At 43.7% G+C, this 19,442-nt stretch overlaps 2 long non-coding RNA genes across 10 annotated transcripts in view; one reads left to right on the forward strand and one right to left on the reverse strand.

Annotated features, from left to right (window-relative positions):
- Positions 1-12,743, reverse strand: part of LOC308581600 — a 150,130-nt gene extending 137,387 nt beyond the window's left edge. The window contains exons 1-2 of one of the 9 annotated variants that reach the window (XR_014005123.1): positions 12,662-12,743; positions 8,102-8,203 (exon numbers count right to left, since the gene is read on the reverse strand). This is a non-coding gene — a long non-coding RNA (uncharacterized lncRNA). The remainder of the gene's footprint in view (positions 1-8,101; positions 8,204-12,661) is intronic. The other 8 variants (XR_014005124.1, XR_014005125.1, XR_014005126.1 and 5 more) reach the window with 8 other exon arrangements.
- A 61-nt stretch (positions 12,744-12,804) lies between these two features.
- On the forward strand, positions 12,805-14,689 carry LOC308582115. The gene is made up of 2 exons (XR_014005495.1): positions 12,805-12,949; positions 13,496-14,689. It is a non-coding gene; the product is annotated as an uncharacterized lncRNA (long non-coding RNA).
- The last annotated feature ends 4,753 nt before the right edge of the window (positions 14,690-19,442 follow it).

Genomic DNA, 19,442 nt, shown 5'->3' on the forward strand with positions numbered 1-19,442 from the left:
CCAGAAAGCGCAGTCACATGAGCCCAGTAAGGGGGGCACCTTCCCATTTCACCTCAGGCAGAGAAATGGGATGAGTTACCCCTGCCTCAGTTAATGGTCTTATAGTGCCCCCTTCTCCCTCCCTGTGCTACCATTCCAAGTTTTACCATTGCTACTGAATCCCAGATGAAGTGCACATATATCTTTATTTCCATGTGCTGCATACATACAGACATACATACATACAGGCACCTTGATTTGCTATGCTTATGATATGGTTCTATTTGTTTGTTGGGATCTGATGGTTCATGAGCACAAAAGGAAATGCTTACACTAAGGATACAAGATTTTTTTCAGTGAATCCGGGGACACTTCAACTTCAGTAGGAATGATAGGATTTTGTCAGAGAACTGATTTGGAAATCCACGGACTGTCCCCGGGAAACAGGGACATCTAGTAACCTTAGCTTACACCTCTCAATGCTTCTATGTAGTTAAAAACCAAAGTCACACATTTAAGCTATTAACAATAATAAGCTACTACAGATTATTTATTTTTATCAACATATTAAGTATAACAAGACTGGGAAGGAAAGGTTAAGATGTCTGAAGTTGGACTGTACCACTGCAGAATGTAGGTGGGGAATAACATATTTGAATGTTTTCCCATGTGAAACTCTGAGCAAACATAAACTTAAAATAGGATCCTGGGTGAGTCCTGTCTGCTGCGCTAGTCTACTTACACCTTTTTAATTTGCTTTTTTAAAAAAAATAGTTAATCATTTTTTTGATACAGACATCAACCACAAAAGACACATACAACAAAAACCATAATAACAATAACGCAATTTGACAATTCAGATTTGAATACACTGATATACCTATGACTACACCTTTTTTAACAATATTGTCCTCCCCTTACTTCCCACCACTATCCGCTTTATCGCTTAAATATTTGTTCCAGATTTCTTCATATTTATCCATTCTTATTTTCCGTCGACATGCAATTCGTTCGTATGTAGCTAATCTGTCCATATTATCAATCCATCTTTTTTAATTTGTGGGAAATCATCAAGAAAGTGATTGCCCCACTGTAGCTGGAATGGTACGGTCCATTCTATCACCAACATGAGAAAGATCAAACCAACACTCCCCATTTGGTTATGAAGGGGAATGGCATCTTCAAGCGATGATAATGGCTGGCTGTTACCATGGTCAAGGGTCCCCAGATGTGAGTGGAAGGAAAATGATGACATCCACACCTTTCGAATGGAAGCGAGATCGTGTAGCTGCTGCTCTTTTGAGGAGGTTTGGAGCCACCTTCAGTCAAAGAGTGTTTCAGTGCAACGGCTATTTTTTTCTGCTGCTGCAAATGTGGGTGTGCATCTGCCACAAGTTTCAGTGGCAGTCAGTAATTCACACCACAAAAGCGGCAGAAAGAGTGTGTGAAAGAGTCTTTTTATGTGAGTGCAATTTTCCTGTTTATCATTTTTCAAGATGAAAAATAGGCATCTATTTGGCATGATTCCAGAGCAATGGTCTTTAAATCATAATTACCCCCAAATTTTATAGAAAACATTATTGCTATTTTGTACAGCAAAGCTGCACATCACTAAGTAATTGGCAACAGATGTGGTCGAGTTATTTTCTTTCAAATCTGGTAAAAGATACTTTTTAAAAAAAGGAATTAATCCACTTCTAAAAGAAGCCTCCTTATCCACAATACTTAACAAAGCTACAGCTTTTCTCCTTAAACTTGTACATGGAGGATATATTTTTCTTTTGTGGCACTAATTGTCAATCAGTGTGGTGCAGCTCCGCCTCTTCCAACTGGCATTCATTCTCTCTTAGACATAATGGATGATCTGCCTGGGGGTCAGAGCTGAAATGCAAACACCTGCATTCTGATTCAGTGGATATATATTGAGGGATACATTTGCCATTCTATCCAGTTGCTGGTGGGAAAGGAGAAGCTGTAGAAAGGGTAGTATAATGCAATAGCAGGCACTAATTAATTTATCCCCCAAAGAGGGCCGCATTTGGGGTGAATTTTTTAGAGGAGCACTCAAAGCCATAAAAATGTCCATGGCAAATTTCTCTCCATATATCACTACACTGAAGCAAAGCTATGTGGGCTTCCCAGAAGCATCTGCTTGGCCACCGTGAGAAACTGGGTGCTGGACTAGATTCTGATCCATCAGAGGTCTTCTTAGGCCTGCAACATAAGAAGTGGGCTTCAAAGTAAGGTATGTCCCACTGGATAGAGCCAGTCTGCTTATGTAGCAGCTTTTGATCCATTGGACAGTGTTGGTACAATACACACACACACACACACACACACACACACACACACACAAATTCCTGGATGCCAAGATCCAATTTGGGGGCAAGTGCTCTTTAGTGGGAGAACTCCAGCTGAGATTTAAAGTCACAAAATATGTTGCAAAGTAAAACGTGGAAATATAGGCCTTTACAATATGCCCTTCCAAGGAAGTGCCAAAATTTCCCTCCTCCCCCAGCGTAGGAAAAGACTACACATTTGGTAATTTAAAAATTGGTTTCCTTACAAACTATTCAAAGGTCCAGTTCATATGCTTTTCCACACATCAGTCAGAAAAGTTGCACAGGCAGTAAAACATAGCTTAATTACAAAGTGATAACAGAGTATTGGTATAGGAACTCAAGAGTGGCTGGTGAGAGCCTCAAACCTTTTCACATGCTGAGCTTCTCAGGTAGGATAGAGAGGTTTGATTACCTATTTCTTCCCAAGGTAAGGAGAAGTGACATAGCTAAGCCTAGTAGCACAGCTTATTACCCCTTATTGCCCCTTCATGCCTTAATTAGAATGTTGGTTATATGAGGCTGGCTATCCCATGGACAGCTCCTTTAACCTAAGAGTGTGGACATCGCTTCCATTTCCACTGCAGCCCCCTAAATTCTTGCCTCCAATTTGTTCCAGAGGTTCAAATGTACCTCAGGAAGCTGTAGAGCATATCAGAGGAAATCCCCTCCCTTCCTATCAGAGGCATCTGCTGGAAATGGGACAGCGGTACTGCATCTCTCCTACCCACTGTGTTCAGGGGGGCTTAATCCTGGATAAGAATGCATAGAACAGCAACGTCAAAGTCTACTACAGCACAATTGTATGCATGCATACTCAGAGGAAAGTCTCTTTGTGTTCAGTGTGATTACCCCCCATTTAAGTATGCATATGATTGCAACCTTAATGTGCATTTGCAGATAGTGTTTGGACTTTTTTTAAAAAAGAGCCTTATGAGATCAATGAGTTTTTAATCAAACTGAAGGTGCATCTATCTCCTCAAGGGAGGTGCAGCTTTAAGTCTAACAATTTACCCATTTCCCCTTACAAAGACATTTGAGGTGCATTGGGATTTGTTTATTAAATTACAATTGGACCACATTGTCTTGGCCGGCTGCATTTCTCATTTAAAAATATCATAGGCCAGGTTCTAAGTTGCCGACAGAAACCGGAGTGACTTTGTGTCCTGCCTGTTCTTGAAAGAGAAAAGGGGGAGGGGCACTTGGGTCAATTGTCCATAGTGGTGTGTTGCCCCAGGAGCTGCGTTAATTCTTGTGTCAGGTGTCTCACAAGTTTAGGCCTAAGGAATTTGTAGGCTAGTCAGAAGATGGAGTGGTAACCAATGACTTCAAGGTTATGAATGCAACACACTTCCCCAACCCCCCCAAGACACAAATAGGTTCTACTAAAATTATCTAATTAAAACAAACTCTCAGTCTTTCAAAGCCAATAATTTAACAATCTAAGCTACCTACATTTTGCTTTTCCCTTAAACCTGCAATACAAAGGGAAGGTGGGAGAATCCTGCAGAGGCAAGTTCATTCCCCCCCCCCAGGCAAGACTCTCCAAAGCTTAAGACTCTCCTAAGCTATATTGCAAAGCTTTGTCGGCAGTCCCAGACTTTGGGGGGACTTCACAGAGAAAGCGATCAAAGTGAAGGAATTACTTCCTTCATTTCTACCTGCCTGCTGAAGTGTTGAAGAGTCTTACCTGAATCCCAGCCAGATGGAGAATCTATCACATTCTACGCACCATGTAACATTTGAATGCTCATTTGAGATAATTCTGTTAACTCATGAAAATGCATGCAGTTGCCTACTGGAAAATGTACAAAAGGAGGAAGAGGGAAAGCAAGAGCTCCCTCAAACTGAAAGGCGCTCAGCCACAATTTCCGCCAGAGCTTGCTGGTTAGTGGCCAGGTGTCAAATGATATATCCTAAATACCACAGGGGTCATCCTTCCAGGTGTAGGTGCTGAGTTACCCAAAGAGGTGGTATTTCTAAAGCCCCATGTTTATCCTGTTGACTACAGCCATCAAACAAAGGCTGTTTATTTATATTAATACTTGTGTTAGATGATGAAAAATTGCAACAAAAAACTATGGAGGGGAAAATAAAGGGAAAGGGAAAGGGACCCCTGACCATTAGGTCCAGTTGTGGCCGACTCTGAGGTTGCGGCGCTCATCTCGCTTTACTGGCCAAGGGAGCCGGCGTACAGCTTCCAGGTGATGTGGCCAGCATGACTAAGCCACTTCTGGCGAACCAGAGCAGCGCATGGAAACACCATTTACCTTCCCGCCGGAGCAGTACCTATTTATCTACTTGCACTTTGAGGTGCTTTCAAACTGCTAGGTTGGCAGGAGCAGGGACCGGGCAACGGGAGCTGTGCTTATTCAAGGCTGCTAACTTTGCACCCCCAACTTGTGCTCTTTCACCTCAGCTCAATCTGCTGACAACTGCAGGTGATAATTCTACAAAACAAGCTGCTATTAAGGGCATGAGAGCAGGCCTGGATAGTTAGTTGTGGTTCGAGGACCCGACCCGGCGAAGTGAAATAAAGACACAAGGACACGTGATGTAAGGTTAATGGGCTAGAAAAGGCCACAACTTTATTGGTTACAGCAATTGAAAGGTATTGGCTTAGGCATTGGATCGAAACAAGTGGGTTATTCACCAGTAGGTGGAGCCTGTTGATGCTAATCCAACTATAGGCTCACCCCTGCTGTCACCGAGGGTCGTGCCAAGGCCTCCCGCCAAGCAGGCATCGGACGGAATACACGACCCCCAGATTCCTTTAACGGAATACCCCTAAAAATTGAAGGCATAGGCGATGGCCACACCTAGCACTTCCACACACCGCAACACATTATTCCAATGCCTAACCGCCACCCGAGCCAAAGGCTCGCCGCCAATACCCTCAAAGCTGCAACCAATCCCAGATGTTTTTGATGACACTAGCTAACCAAAAGTCATTCCCCAGATCCGATAGGTGGACACCGTCATCCCGGTATAAAGCTTGATCGCTAATCCGGATACGGTCATGATAAATCACTCGGCCATCCATAAAGCGCACCCAATGGGCTACCGCCCGATTTACGAGTTTCCTGGTTCTTTCAATGGCCATACAGCTTTGCGCACTGCGCCACACAGTTCTTTTCAGGAAGGAGGACCAGAACACCTTTGTTCTGGGACACAAGGCTGCGAATGCATTCAAGTCTCTTTTTATGCTCGACAACAAGTCCACACTCCTTTTGTTGACGAGGTCATTCTCGCCCAAATGAATCACCAGGACGCCGGGAGGGCCGAGCTTGGCTACTTTCTCACACAGCAATGGCATCAGTTCTTCCCAACGCATGCCTCTTCTCGAAAACCAGGAAACTCGAACATCACGTGGCAGACCAAGATTGGGTGCCAGGCCGCAGCTCACCGCTCGTACGCGGGCCCAATGAACTATACTGTGGCCGCAAATCCACACGCTTCTTCCGGGCATCGCTGGGGGTAAAGATAGAAACAAAAGGGAGGGTAAGTAGGCTAAGGGGTAGGCACGAACTAGCGAATATAAGACTTATACACATTGGATTTCCACCGGCCCAACTCTTTTATCCTTTCTGCCGGTAACCCCAGGTGCGCGGCCGTGGTAGCGGCACCGATCCTAAACGAATGCGCAGCTTACTCCTGGGAGGAAAGGCCACAAGCCTCAATAGCCTTGCGCAATACTCTGGTGAATTGATACCTCAACAGGGGCGACCCATCCTCGTGGATCAGGAACGGTCCTGGGACAGCTGGTCTAAGGCAGAGGTACCGCCTGGTGTCCTTTACCGGGCATGGGCCCTGTTGGCCCGACGCCGAGAGCTTGAGCAGGACACCCTTGCCAGCCTGATCAGTCTTGGACTGACGCACAAGTACTGACACAGAAGATTCGGACAGCTGTACGTCCTCGCACAGGAGGCCACGAGTTACACCCTGCGCACTAACTTTGGCAATCTGATCTGTGTTCCAAACTGTATACCAGGAAAACTCCAAGATGGCCAGCATGTTTGCATTCTGTTCTCTGCAACTAGGAAAAAAGGAAGAGCCGTGGGGATGGAGATGAGTGGAGGTGACCATCCTACTAGCTGCATGTTGAACAGCTTCTTCATTATTTGCTGCTGACCCATCTCAGCATTTTCCTCGCAGTCACATAGGCTAGAAGGGCTTTTGAAATATGTTTTGAACTCCTTGATGGTGCTTTGCTCTAATGACCAGGATGACATGGACCTCGAGTAAATTGTTTCTGGCACAATCAATACAATGGTCTCTGTGTCCTGCAGCATATTTGCAAGTATGCTGTCTCAGCGTAGCTTTTTTATATATTTTTAAAGTTATTCATTTATTCCCTTTGCTGACTTTGGGCGTGTAATAAAACACTCCAGTAATCATCCTTTACTGAGCTTCCTTTCTTGGAGACCTACCAAACTGATTTTGCAAAATAACTAAATCATCCTCTATTGCATATTAACAAAATGTCCATCGTGGGTGGGTGTGGGGGGGTGTTCAATGCACCTCTGTGCGCTTTGCACAGAGAGAGGCAATTCACATGCCTATGAGGCTGCCATCTTGCTGAAGCTAAGCAGGTCCGGGTGGTCTGATCAGTGCCTGGATAGGTGACCACTATATGGTTTCCATGATTGAATAAAGGTGAGATGTAAGTGTAAGATAATAAATAAAACATACACGTACAGGACTGGATCCAGAGGGCAGCAAGTGTGGAGTTCAAAATATGCTCAAGAGTAGCAAAACCCCACTACTCCAGCAGTAATGCAGCCAAGGAGCTCAGAAGCACCATGGGAGAATTTTTGGCCCGTCTTCCAGGCTAAGGGGACTCATGGGGGACACATTCCCAAAGGACTCCCCAAAACCTGAAACCACAGGACTTCCCTCTGTTGGGTTAATGTCACTGGAGAGGACAAGCCTGTGTGCAGTGGGTGGGTTTTGCTTCCACTGTGATGGTCTCCCAAAGCAGAGGTGCATCAAGGTCCCCTGTCTCCAGCATCATAGAGCTGTCCAATCAGCATGGAAACTGCACTTTTTAGCCTCTGAGAAGTTGCCTTCTCACAATTTGTGCTAATAAGAGCCAATGAGAGTGAAAGGAGGTGAGTCAGCCGCTTCGGTTTGGCTCTAGGGTAATCCTGGAGAAGGCAGAGGGGGAGAAACAGGGAGGAAGAGTTGTTTGTATGTGCCAAAGCTAAGCATTTAGGAACGGTGAAAACACAAGTTGCTTCTGCTTTAAGAGAACATTCTGTTACGTATAATAGAGCTTTAAGGAAAATACAATGTAAGTGACCACAAAAGATATTGAAGCACCAGCAATCATTTGCCCATGTATGTGCACAGACAATAGATCTAGCTGAAAGACGCTGCATTGAGATCTGCACTGATCATTGCAATGCAATGCATCTATTGCTATCATCATCATCATCATCTTATGATATTGTATATTGTATAATGTATAATCTTAGAAGGTTGTACCAATCAGGGGAAGGGAGAAGGCGGGGGATAGGATCCTCTTCTCTGTTCTAGCTGCTACCCCTAGACAGAGAAGAAATGAGAAGTGCTTCTCTGGTTAAACTCCAAAAGCTCTGAAAAGAACTTAGGAGGCAAAGGGCACGAAAAACTTTTCACAGTTCTGCCCTAATGAGAGAAAGCTGCCTTCTCTCACTACCAGCAGTACACAAAGCTCTTGTGCCCCTTGAATGGCAACATCATGCTGCTAAACACCTGACTTTGTTTTTAACATCAATGTAAATATGGATATCGATACTTACTCAGTTCTGCAGAGGTTAAGACACTCCATTTTCATGTCAAAACGAAACATTTCTTCCTTAGAATAATTAAGGGTTCCCACCAAGTGATAGTAACACACTTACCTGTATTTACAAAAACATGGCATTTTAAAGGCAATTGCACTGAATAGCTAAAAGTATAATAAATCTTCCTTTGCTCAGGTATTCTCCACATGCACAAATTACACATTTTATCAGTATCTGCCAACATATAACTGCGGTCAGTTACACCCCCCCCCCCCCCGTATAAATGCCAAGTGAAACACTGATTTGGATTTAAGGGCATGATTGCTCACTTTGAGGGCATGATTGCTCACTCACTTATTTTAGTCACTGTTTATTTTGTTATCTGGTTATTCATTTTGCCATGCGTATGCCATCCCATAAGATAAACTTCACTGGAGAACATACAATAAATAATTTTAAAAATGCAAATTCAAAAACTACTGTATGGAATATTGTTGGTTCACTCTGCATTTAGACACCCAATATGATTACCACATTTTTCTAATGGTTCTTGAGATCAAGAGAAAAAAAATTCATCTGTGTTTGAATACAGCTTGATGTCATTTTGAATAAAGGTGATAGATTGAAGCTTTCAAAACTCCACTGATTTTAACCACTTATTTCAAAATTTCACTGTTTTTTCTGGTTTGGGGAATTTTTGAGCAATGCTGGGAATGAGCAACACTGGTCCTAAAACATAAAACTACATCATCAAAGAGTACAGAGATATAAGAAAACAAAGCTTACCACACTCTAGCCATGATGTAGTCTAACAACTTTATATTCATAGTGATTATATTATTCAACTACAGTGGTACCTCTGGTTGCGAATGGGATCCGTTCTGGAGGCCTGTTTGCAACATGAAAAGAGCACAACCCACAGTGGTGCGTCTGCGCACACGCGGTTGCGATTCGCCTCTTCAGTTTGTTTTTTTTAAATGATATTTATTGGGAATTTAAAGTTACATAAAAAAAAGAGAAAGGAAAAGCAAGAAAAAAGAGATTAAACAATACAAATCAATAAAAAGAGAATAAAAAGTACAAAACATACAACACACTAAAATCAAAAACAAGAGCAAAAGAATAAATTTAATAACTAATCCAATATTCCCATATCCTTATCTTCATTAACTTGTTTCATCAACCTCCTCACACCTCCCTTTTTTGTATTCTAATTATTAATTATCTCAGCAAATCCTTTCCATCTTTCACTTTATTCTGTCCTTTAGTTGTCTTAATTTATTTTAGCCTTATCTTACCATAAAAAAACCTTAGAACTTAAAAACTTATTTATACATAACTCCTTATAACATTTCTACTACAGCCTAATAGTTTCATTCCAAGATTTTCCTAACAGTCATTAATTTTGCAATATTTCTCTAAATGGATTTTTAAACTTTCTGTCAATCTTCATCCACCGTGTCTTCTTCCTGGTCTCGGGTTCTGTCAGTCGTTTCTGTCTGTTCCATCTAGTCCATCAACCTGGTGATCTTATGTCCGAGGCTCTTAACTCTTTTCCATGTCCCTTCTGCAGATCTTCTTCATAATTGTACCTGCACTTTACCTTGTCTTCTGCTGGTCTTGTACTTAATTTCCTTCCTTTGTCTCTGAGGAGTAGATCTCGGGGGAACAACCTAAGAATGTCTTTATCCCTTCTCGACCGGTCTGCCCATTCTCCATGGTTAGCACTAAAATCCAAAAAATATTCCAAAGAATACTTCAATGTCCCTCCAAAGTTGAGGGCCTCGACCACTCCAATCTCCTCCTGGCCCAAAACCAAATCCCAAAAGTCAGGACATCCCTGCATAGGAGGATATGACCAACTTGCCATCTCCAGTCCCGACAGGACTCCGTCTCTCCAAGTCTGACTCACTCCAGATTCAGTCATCAGAAACGACAGCTTGTGTTCCTGCAAGGCCGCATCTCTCTCAACTTGTATTACTTGAGGTTCAACAACAACCTCCTCCTTTGTCTTCTCCGCAGCTTGCCCTGTCAGGGCAGATTCCTGGGTCAGTTCTTGAGCAGGTTCTATATCAGTGTTCACTGTTTGACCGAAGTTATCAATTGCAGTAGTCATCAAATCCATCTTCGCATGAAGCTGCTCCAACAAAGCACTTGCCCTGCACAAAGCAGACACTAAGGCTTCCTGTGTCAACATTCTTGTCCAAGGTCAATGTCTGTTTCTCACGATCCTTAATCTCTACACCTATAGAGTTCCCCAGGTCCACTCCAACAACAGTTCAAAAGCTCCCTCTAGAGGAAACAATTTCTATTTGTATCCATCCTTTTACAAGCAGATCCAACAACAAAATTGCTTTCGTTTTTCAAATCTTTGTTCCTTTTTAGTGCAAAAGGAAACATTGGAGTCAATATGTTTCTCTTATTTGACTATCTGTCAACATACGTTATTATTCACAGTCAATGAACTTTCCCAAAACGTCTATCTTTGACAGCCCGTTCCCAGGTTCAAGATGATAGAAATTTATCTTTCTTTACTCCCTCTCCTGCAGGCTTGAACAATTTAAGATTTCCCCCCTCTTCTCCTGCTTCCAAGGGGGGTTTTGTAGTTTTAACCGATGGAAATTTAGTCTTTTACAGATAACTTTCCAGACTTTAGCTTGTGATGTCTTTGCTTCAAACTATTTACAAAAGCGGAAGACGGACTTCCTGTTTAGACCTTCCCGCTCCGGTGCCAAATTACGAAGTTTAATAATCCAATTTTCTGTTCTACTCACGGGTACTTGTTTAGAGTCCAATTGTCCACAGGAAAAAAGTCAGCGCTCTCCGACAACAGCAATGCGGCTTCACTCTGTGAAAAGAGCAATCGATTCGAAGCACCGCGCCGCTCACCCCATGTCACTCCGGATCCCCGTAGCCGGGTTTCCCCATGAGTAGGGGAGGCGCAAAAGGTGCCAGCCGAATCCCAGGTCCACAGGCTTCTCCCGCCTGTGGTTTTTGATGGGTCTCCGCCTCGCCGTGGCAGTCCAGACCCTGATTTTCACAGAGCGGATTCCTCCAGATCAGAGGAAATCCGCCATTGCCGGTGGCGCTAACCCGGAAGTCCTCGATTCGCCTCTTCTGCACATGACATCATTTTGCACATCTGCGCATGCGTGAGCAGCAAAACCCGGAAGTAACCCTTTCCAGTACTTTTGGGTCACCATGGGACGTAACCTGAAAGAATGTAACGTGAAGTGGACGTAACATGAGGTATGACTGTACCTAATATGGAAGATTGCAATCCAAAAGAAGAATGGCTCATCAGGTGTTCTGAGGCTGAGATTTAACTAATAGAGATGGTGGGGTTTTGAGATTAAAGCAGAGTTAAAGCTGTCAAAGACAGTAAGTTTTGTCATTAGCTGTCAAAATATTCTTACAATAATTTTACAAGTTTTTCTGTGTAGTAGAGAATCCCTTATAAATGTAAATTAAGATACCCTCTTTTCTCGAGCAGAAATATCCAAGACTATTTTTGTTGCTCTAAAATTTGCTTTATTTAAGGATTCTCAAGCAAAGCACAGAGCCGGGCATCATCCCTAACTGTTCGCCATGTTGGCTGAGACAAATGAGAGCTGGAATCCAGTAGCATCTGGAAGCCTACAGGTTCCTCACCCTGCAATTGTGAAAGCAGTTGGGCATTCACACTAGTTTCCCATAAATTCTTCAAGATTGCATACGCAGTTTCAGCTAATGCTTCCTCTGCCTCTATTCAAACTGTAAACTGTTTTCTTCCCATTTTTCTGTCCTCTCTCCTCAGTTGAAATGGTTTCACCTGTGTCATGGAAAGGTTGGAGGCTGCCCCTCCAGCGGACATCACCCCCCCCCCCGACTACCAAAATAAACACAATCACTCCTGCAAATGTCCCCACAAAACACTTCAGCACACAGTTTTTTTTCCTATCTCTATTCAAAAGGGCCTCTGCTGCACATTACCAAATGTAACAATTCATTGATAAATGTATCTATGTACTGGCTCAATGGGAAAATGTTAGAAAGTCATATAAAATCGCTCCAGTGTCCAATTTGCACCTTCCAACTTTGTTCTGTTCAGGAAGGAAATGGCTACAAAGGGGGGAGCCTGGGACATGAGCAGGGGCAGCCACAATCCCAGAAGCCTGAGACCCGTAATCAGCAGCTTCCTTGCCTGGGTGATAATCTCTGGCATCCTGGCCCCTGAGTGCCAGACAGGTAGCCATTCCAGAAACAATAGTAAACCTAACCTCAGTTTATTAGGATCTTGGTCAAGACAAAGGGGTGTGATTAACTTGACCAGAGAACAGGGACATGTACATACTGTGGTACTTCTGGATATGAGCAGGATCCATTCCGGAGCCCCATTTGCATCCTGAGTAGAACGTAACACGCGACTACACGAGTGTGCATGCATGGGTTGTGTTTTGAGCGCATTTTGAGCGCATGCGCAAGCGGTGAAACCCAGAAGTAACGCGTTCCATTACTTCTAGGTCGCCGTGGAACGTAACCTGAAAACGCTCAACCTGAAGCATATTCAACCCAAGGTATGACTGTACTACTCACCTCTTACTTAATGGGTGTGAAGTGGAGGTCAAGGGAAGGATGAAGGCAAACCTAATGTTCAGGTTTTTGCCAGGAAACCCTTTCCAGATTATGACATAGCTGTGATGTACTTATGATGTATGTATGATGCTTCACTAAGGGTGTTGTGGGTAAAAGGGGAAACATGTGAAAAAGGGAGCCATCCTTTGTTCTGGGCTTCTTCCTGCTTTTTCCTTGTGGTAGTTTGAAGCCTACAGCCTGCTGTTTTGCTCCTATATTCTTGGCTGGTATCTTTGTTTGGCAATCCAGGTGAGCCTGGAAGATTTTCCTATAACAGTCATGTACTCTGAAAACATTGAAGAGAAATCCTCAGCTATCAAGAGAACATTCCCCAATATTTTGTGTGGAAGAACATTCTATCACTTGAGTCTCCGCCTAGAATTTGAAGTACTAAAACCCAGATATGGATTTATCATCTCAGTGAGAATTAGGCCAGAGAGATGGGTGAGAAAGTGTCAGTCAAGAGAAAGAGATGTCAATCTCTTGCATTAAAACCAGCAAAACTTATGCGGCAACTTAGAGTTGCCAAGGGATTTGTAGTGCACTAGGTAACCCTTGGGGGGGGGGGCAGAGTTGTGTGTGTTGGAATCAACTTGTCCAAATATTAACTACAGGCCTCTGGTCATTATAGAGTGATATTAAAAAAACCAAAATCCTATATAAAGTGGTCAAGACATGGTTTTGGGGGGTCCCAGATTCTAAAATATGTACAAAGTGCAGCAGAAATGATACAGTAATCAGTGCAGGTGTAAAACTGTTTGAAATGGATTGAAATTTTCTTTCCCCATCTATAAGGTTCATCCTTACAACCACCAAAAATCAATGAGAATTACAGATGAATGAGAAGATGAAAATCTGTTCCAATGAGTCACCTTCCTGTTACACATTTCTTGCTGGCGGCAGAAGCTATGTGAGAGCTATCTTCTCTTCTAGCAGCATGTACTTGAATGAAGCTCAATTATGAACTAAACCAAGCTATACCCTTTGAACAAAGTCCCACCATGATAAGCCAAAACACTATGTAGCATCCACTCTCCCAAAAGTAATTCAGACAAGGAACACAACATCAATTTCTGTAAACGGTAGGTACTTTTGATATGGCTTGTCATGTACAGCTTGTCATGGTACCATCGCTATAAAACCATTCCTATAAAAACCTTGTCAAATGCAATAAATCATCAGGCCTTCTGCTTCCCAAACATCTTTTAATCTCATAAACTTGGAGCTCTTCTATGGAGTGCCTGGGTTATAAATGCATTTAAAGATAATAGGCAGCTTGTTGCATGCTCTGAATTCCAAAAGAGAACAGATTTTAATGGGGCAAGGAAGAAAAACAAAGTTTTCTAATACCACCCATCCATCAAAACCTCCTCGCTGCTTAAGGGAAGCTATCAGGGCATGTGTGAAAAACAGTTTATGGCTTGAAGGAAGTTCTGGTGGCATTCCGCCCCCCTCTATAATCAGACTTTTCATCCCACTATGCAACATGCAGGAATTTTACTGTTCATCATCCATAGATCAAAATCATCTTCGTATCAAAAGATAACTTCAAAATAGTCCCAAGGCACAAGAAAACAGGGATACAACCCAAGAATACAAAATACAATCTATTTTATTTCATTGTGTATTAAGAGAAGCTTTCCCCAGCTTACATACCTAACATTACATTTTAAAAGCCTACATTCAGAGAATATATGAAAGTGAGTGGGGTTTTTTTATCAATTAAAAAACAAAGTAGGAGATCATTGATGTCAAAGGCTGTGAGATAAGACAGTACAGTACACTTCATCCTCTGAACAATATGAGGCAGTTGTTATATCTAGAAAGAAAGAGAGCCTATAAAGAGACATTCTCAGAAGCTGCCTCTGTGATGCCATAGTTGTGTTCGATCAGCCAAAGCTCTCTGTAGCATCCAATCTACCAAAAGAGAATTCAGACAAGAAACACAGCCTCTGTTTTCTAAATAAATGGCAGCTATTTTTGACAAAACTACTCAGGTATATTTTGTTCATGCTAGATTAGCATTCTTAATGTTATTTTAGGCTTCTGTTCCTTAAACATGAGGAGGAAGTGTGCACAATCTAAACAGAAGGTAAGCCCAGGGCATAAACTTCAGGCATATGAGCAGAGCTAAAGCCACAAAAATCTTCAGTGAAGGGAAGCTAGTTTGAGACACAGAGACTGGCCCAAGGCCACCTGGTGAGTTTCATGGCAGAGAGGGGATTTAAAGCTAAGTGTCCCTGCTTTTAGTTCATCACTCTAACCACTACACCACACTGAAAATGAAGCATTTCAAAGTCCCACTGAGTTCACTGAGAGAGTTGAGCACATGGTTCACTCCCAAATACATTTGACTTACAAGTGCCTGACTCTGGCTGGATTGTTATCAGGGAGCCATAAGGATAAGCCATGAAACAAAGGAACTCTAGATTTATCTAGGGAAAACCCAGCATTTTTCTTCCATGCAGATATTACATTGCAAAGCTATTATGCATTTGAGGGCGAGTAGCTTTATAGTAATTTTTAAAAAAGAGAGAGATAGCTTTATTATTATCTTCAGGAAACGTTCCGTGGCCTCTGCACAATGCCATGCATGCCCACATGTGCCAACTGTTACTTGGCCAGCCTTTACAGAGTGAAGGGCAATGTGCCAGTCATACAATTAACTTTCTACTCGCTAGTCCCAGAGCTCATAAACACCTCAGGCCTGCAGGCTCACACTGACTGTCAACACCACATAATTGTAAGCCAGCTTTATTAAGGGCCAGACGAACTGAAAAGTATGTACTGCATTTAGTACTTTTCAGGGCTTCAGTCTTAATTAAAACCAAGTTTCTGCTGGCATGAACTCAGTGCTTTTTTTCTTTAAAAAATGTTTAGGGGTACTCTCATTTTCCTACTCATATTGAAATACTGCCCCTCAATGGGACCAAGCTTAGATTCACAAAATGGTTAGGGGTATGCGCACCCCTGCGTCCCTCCAGAAAAAAGCACTGCATGCACTTACTTAAAAGACTGTCAAGCATTACCCATATAAACAAAAAATAAAAAAATTGATATTGACCCTTCCCATTGTGTGTTGGAGGGAGAACCCACACATCTCCATCACCAGAGTCGTCATAGTGATCCATAACTAAAAGTAGAAGTCAGCAAATGTGTTCTCTTTTTTGCTCTACAAAACATGCCTACTATTTTGCAAATGAAATGAAATTGTCATCTCATCTGTCCTCCCAGTTGAACGACGTAGCCCAGGGAGAGAGGAAAAAATAGTGGAAGTGAACAGCTGGCTTCGCAAATGGTGTAAACAGGAACGGTTTGGATTCTTAGATCACGGACTGCAGTTTCTTGAAGATGGACTTCTGCCAAGTGATGGGCTGCACCTCACAACGGTTGGGAGAAATGTTTTTGCCAAAAATCTCAGAAACCTCATCAGGAGGGCTCTAAACTGACTAATATGGGGGAGGGAGACAGTGCTCCTGAAGGTAGGAGTCTATCAATTGATGAAGATGATCATCCAAATGTCATAGACCAAATGGAGCAAACAGCACGCAGACCTAGTGGTGGGAGGAAAAAATCCTTAAATAAGAGACACGGGGGAATGATTAATGGACTTCAATGTCTGTACACTAATGCGCAAAGCATGGGAAATAAACAAGATGAGCTTGAGCTCTTGGTACAGCAAACTAAATATGACATAATAGGCATCACTGAAACCTGGTGGGATAAGTCCCACAATTGGAATGTAATAATGGGGGGATACAATCTATTTCAGAGAAACAGACCAGACAAGAAAGGAGGAGGAGTGGCGTTATATATCAGGGATGTGTATACCTGTGAAGAGATCCAAGATTTAGAACCTCAAAGCCAAAGTGAGAGCATTTGGGTCAAAATTAAGGGAGAGAAGAATAACAGTGACCTCATTGTGGGAGTTTACTATAGATCCCCAAGCCAAACGGAGGACATAGATGATGCCTTCCTGGAACAGATGGCCAAGCATGCAAAAGGAAGGGAGATAGTAGTAATGGGGGACTTCAATTACCCATATATTTGAGAATTCCGGGGTGGCGCCATCGGTAATGGCAGACTTCCTCTGATCCGGAGGGACTTGCTCCACGGAAAACGGGTCTTTCCCGCTACGGTGAAGTGGGGACCCTCTGAAAAATCACAGGCGGATGAAGCCTGTGACCATGGGACTCGGCGGGCACATTTTGTGCCCCCCAACTCGTAAAGGAACCCAGTTACGGGCTCCGGAGCGAACGAGGGGCAAGTGGCGCGGTGCTGAGAGTCAGCTGCTTCTTCCGTGGAGCGAAGCCACACAGCCGTTGCCGGAGAGCGCTGCCTTTTTCCTGGGACAATTTGGCTTTTAAAACAATTACCCGTGAGTAGCTCAATTTCGAACAATTGGACTTTAAATAATGACCTGCGAGTAGAAAGGAAAATTGGACTAAGAAATTCTTCTCAATTTGGCACTGAAACGGGAAGGTCTAAACAGGAAGTCAGCCTTCCGTTTCTTGTAGATGGATTAAAGCAAAGACAGGACTTCCGGTCGGCACCATCGATCAATGGCGGGTTTCCCTCCGAGCTCCGGAGGGAGTCTGCTCCGCGTGTTCGGGTCTGACCGCTACGGCGAAGCGGGGACCCATAAAAATCACAGGCGCGGAAGCCTGTGAACAAGGAGACTCGGCGGGCACCTTCGCGCCCCCCCAAAACCGCAAAGGAGCCTTTTTAAAGGCTCTGAAGCGGCAGCGGGTGTGTGGCGCGGTGCTGAGAGTCGTCACCCAAGCCCGTGGAGCGAAGCCTCGTCGCCATGGTCGGAGAGCGCCGATTCCTTCCTGAAATTTGGATTGAAAATTAACTACCCGTGAGTAGGACTTAAAGATCTATTGGGATTTACAATTAATTCAAAGACAATTTGGCCGGAAACGGGAAAGGCATAAAATAAGGAAGTCTGCCTTTCCGGACTGCAGAAAGTTTAAAGCAAAGAAAGTACAAAGCCATAATCTGAGAAAGACTATTTGGGAATCAAGTAAACTTGACATTAGAATTGAAACCCCTCTCTTGCAGGCAGAAGCAGAGGGGGAGGAAGGTGGATTTTTGATACCTGCACGAAAAGGAGTTACTGAAAAATTTTATCCGCTGTTTCAAAGCCCTGGGAACGGACTGCCTAAATAAGGAAGCCGGATAGAGAACTGTCACTTTGTTAAGATTTTTTGAAAGTTACTTAATTACTGGACTGTTGGGTTCTTGAAAGATACTTAATTACTAGACCAGTGTTTCCCAACCACTGTTCCGCGGCACACTAGTGTGCCGCGAGATGTTGCCTGGTGTGCCGCGAGATGTTGCCTGGAGGGAGGCGGGCGAGTCGGGCGGCGAGAGGCGGGGCGGCGGCGGCGAGGAGAGGCCGCCCAGCGCGGGGCTCTCGCCGTCTGCCTGCCTGGCTGCCTGCGAGCTTGGCGGGCAGCGCCTCCGTCCGCAGCGCCCGCCTCGCGGCTCTCATTCCCTGCCCCTGCCAAAGCTCACCCAGCCAAGCCGCGCTCTCCTTCCTGCCTCGCTTTGCTGCCTCCTCCCCCCCCCCACCCCCAAAGCTTGGAGGTTCCCCGGCAGGAAGGAGGGAACTTAATCCTCTCCAAGGGCTGCGGAAAACAGACATGCAAATGGGGGCTTGCCAGCTCTTCAAGCGCCGCTGGCTTTCTTCGGGAATTACCGCCCGCCGAGCCCAGTAATGCTGACAGGCCGAGCCGCGGGGCTTGGCAGCGCAGCCGGCAGAGTGTGGGAAAGGATGGCTGCCACACGCTGGGCAAGGCGAGACTCGACGGGGAGGACACCGGCAGCAGCGCCCCCCCCCCCAGAAACCCGCTCCGGGCAGGTAATTCACAGAGAGTGGACAGAAGGAAGCCTTAAAGGGCTTCAGCCTCCCAGAGTGGCGGGGAATAATAATAATGATGATGATGATGATGATGATGATGATGATGATAATAATAATGATGATGATGATGATGATGATAATAATAAAATTGACAGGTGGTGTTTTTCTAGGTGAGGGGGTGGGGACTGTAATAACAAAAAAATCAGCTGTATATCAACCATAAATTTTATACCGGTGGTCCACAACTGTTCCCAGTCAGCAAACATAATATTATGACCAATGTCTTGTGCCCACTTAATCATGGCTGATTTAACTGTTTCATCTTGTGTATTCCATTTCAGCAACAAGTTGTACATTCTTGACAAATTCTTAGTATTGGGTTCTAACAGTTCTGTTTCTAGTTTTGATTTCTCCACCTGGAAGCCAATTTTCCTGTCCCGTTTAAACACCTCCATTATTTGATAATAATGGAGCCAATCTCGTACTTTAACCTTCAATTTCTCATAACTCTGTAATTTCAGTTTATCACTCTCTTGTTCCAAAATTTCCCAATATTTTGGCCATTTGGCCTCCATGTTAAGCTTTTTCACAGCTTTAGCCTCCATTGGCGACAACCACCGTGGGGTTTTATTTTCCAACAAATCTTTATATCTAATCCAAACATTATATAATGCTTTCCTAACAATGTGATTTTTAAAAGCTTTATGAGCTTTCAACTTGTCATACCATATATATGCATGCCATCCGAAAACATTGTTAAACCCTTCCAAATCTAAGATATCTGTGTTCTCAAGAAGTAGCCAGTCTTTCAACCAGCAGAAAGCTGCTGATTCATAGTACAGTTTTAAGTCCGGCAGGGAAAATCCCCCTCTTTCC

The sequence above is a fragment of the Podarcis bocagei genome, assembly GCF_964188305.1.
Source record: "Podarcis bocagei genome assembly, chromosome: 1".
Lineage (NCBI taxonomy): Eukaryota > Metazoa > Chordata > Lepidosauria > Squamata > Lacertidae > Podarcis > Podarcis bocagei.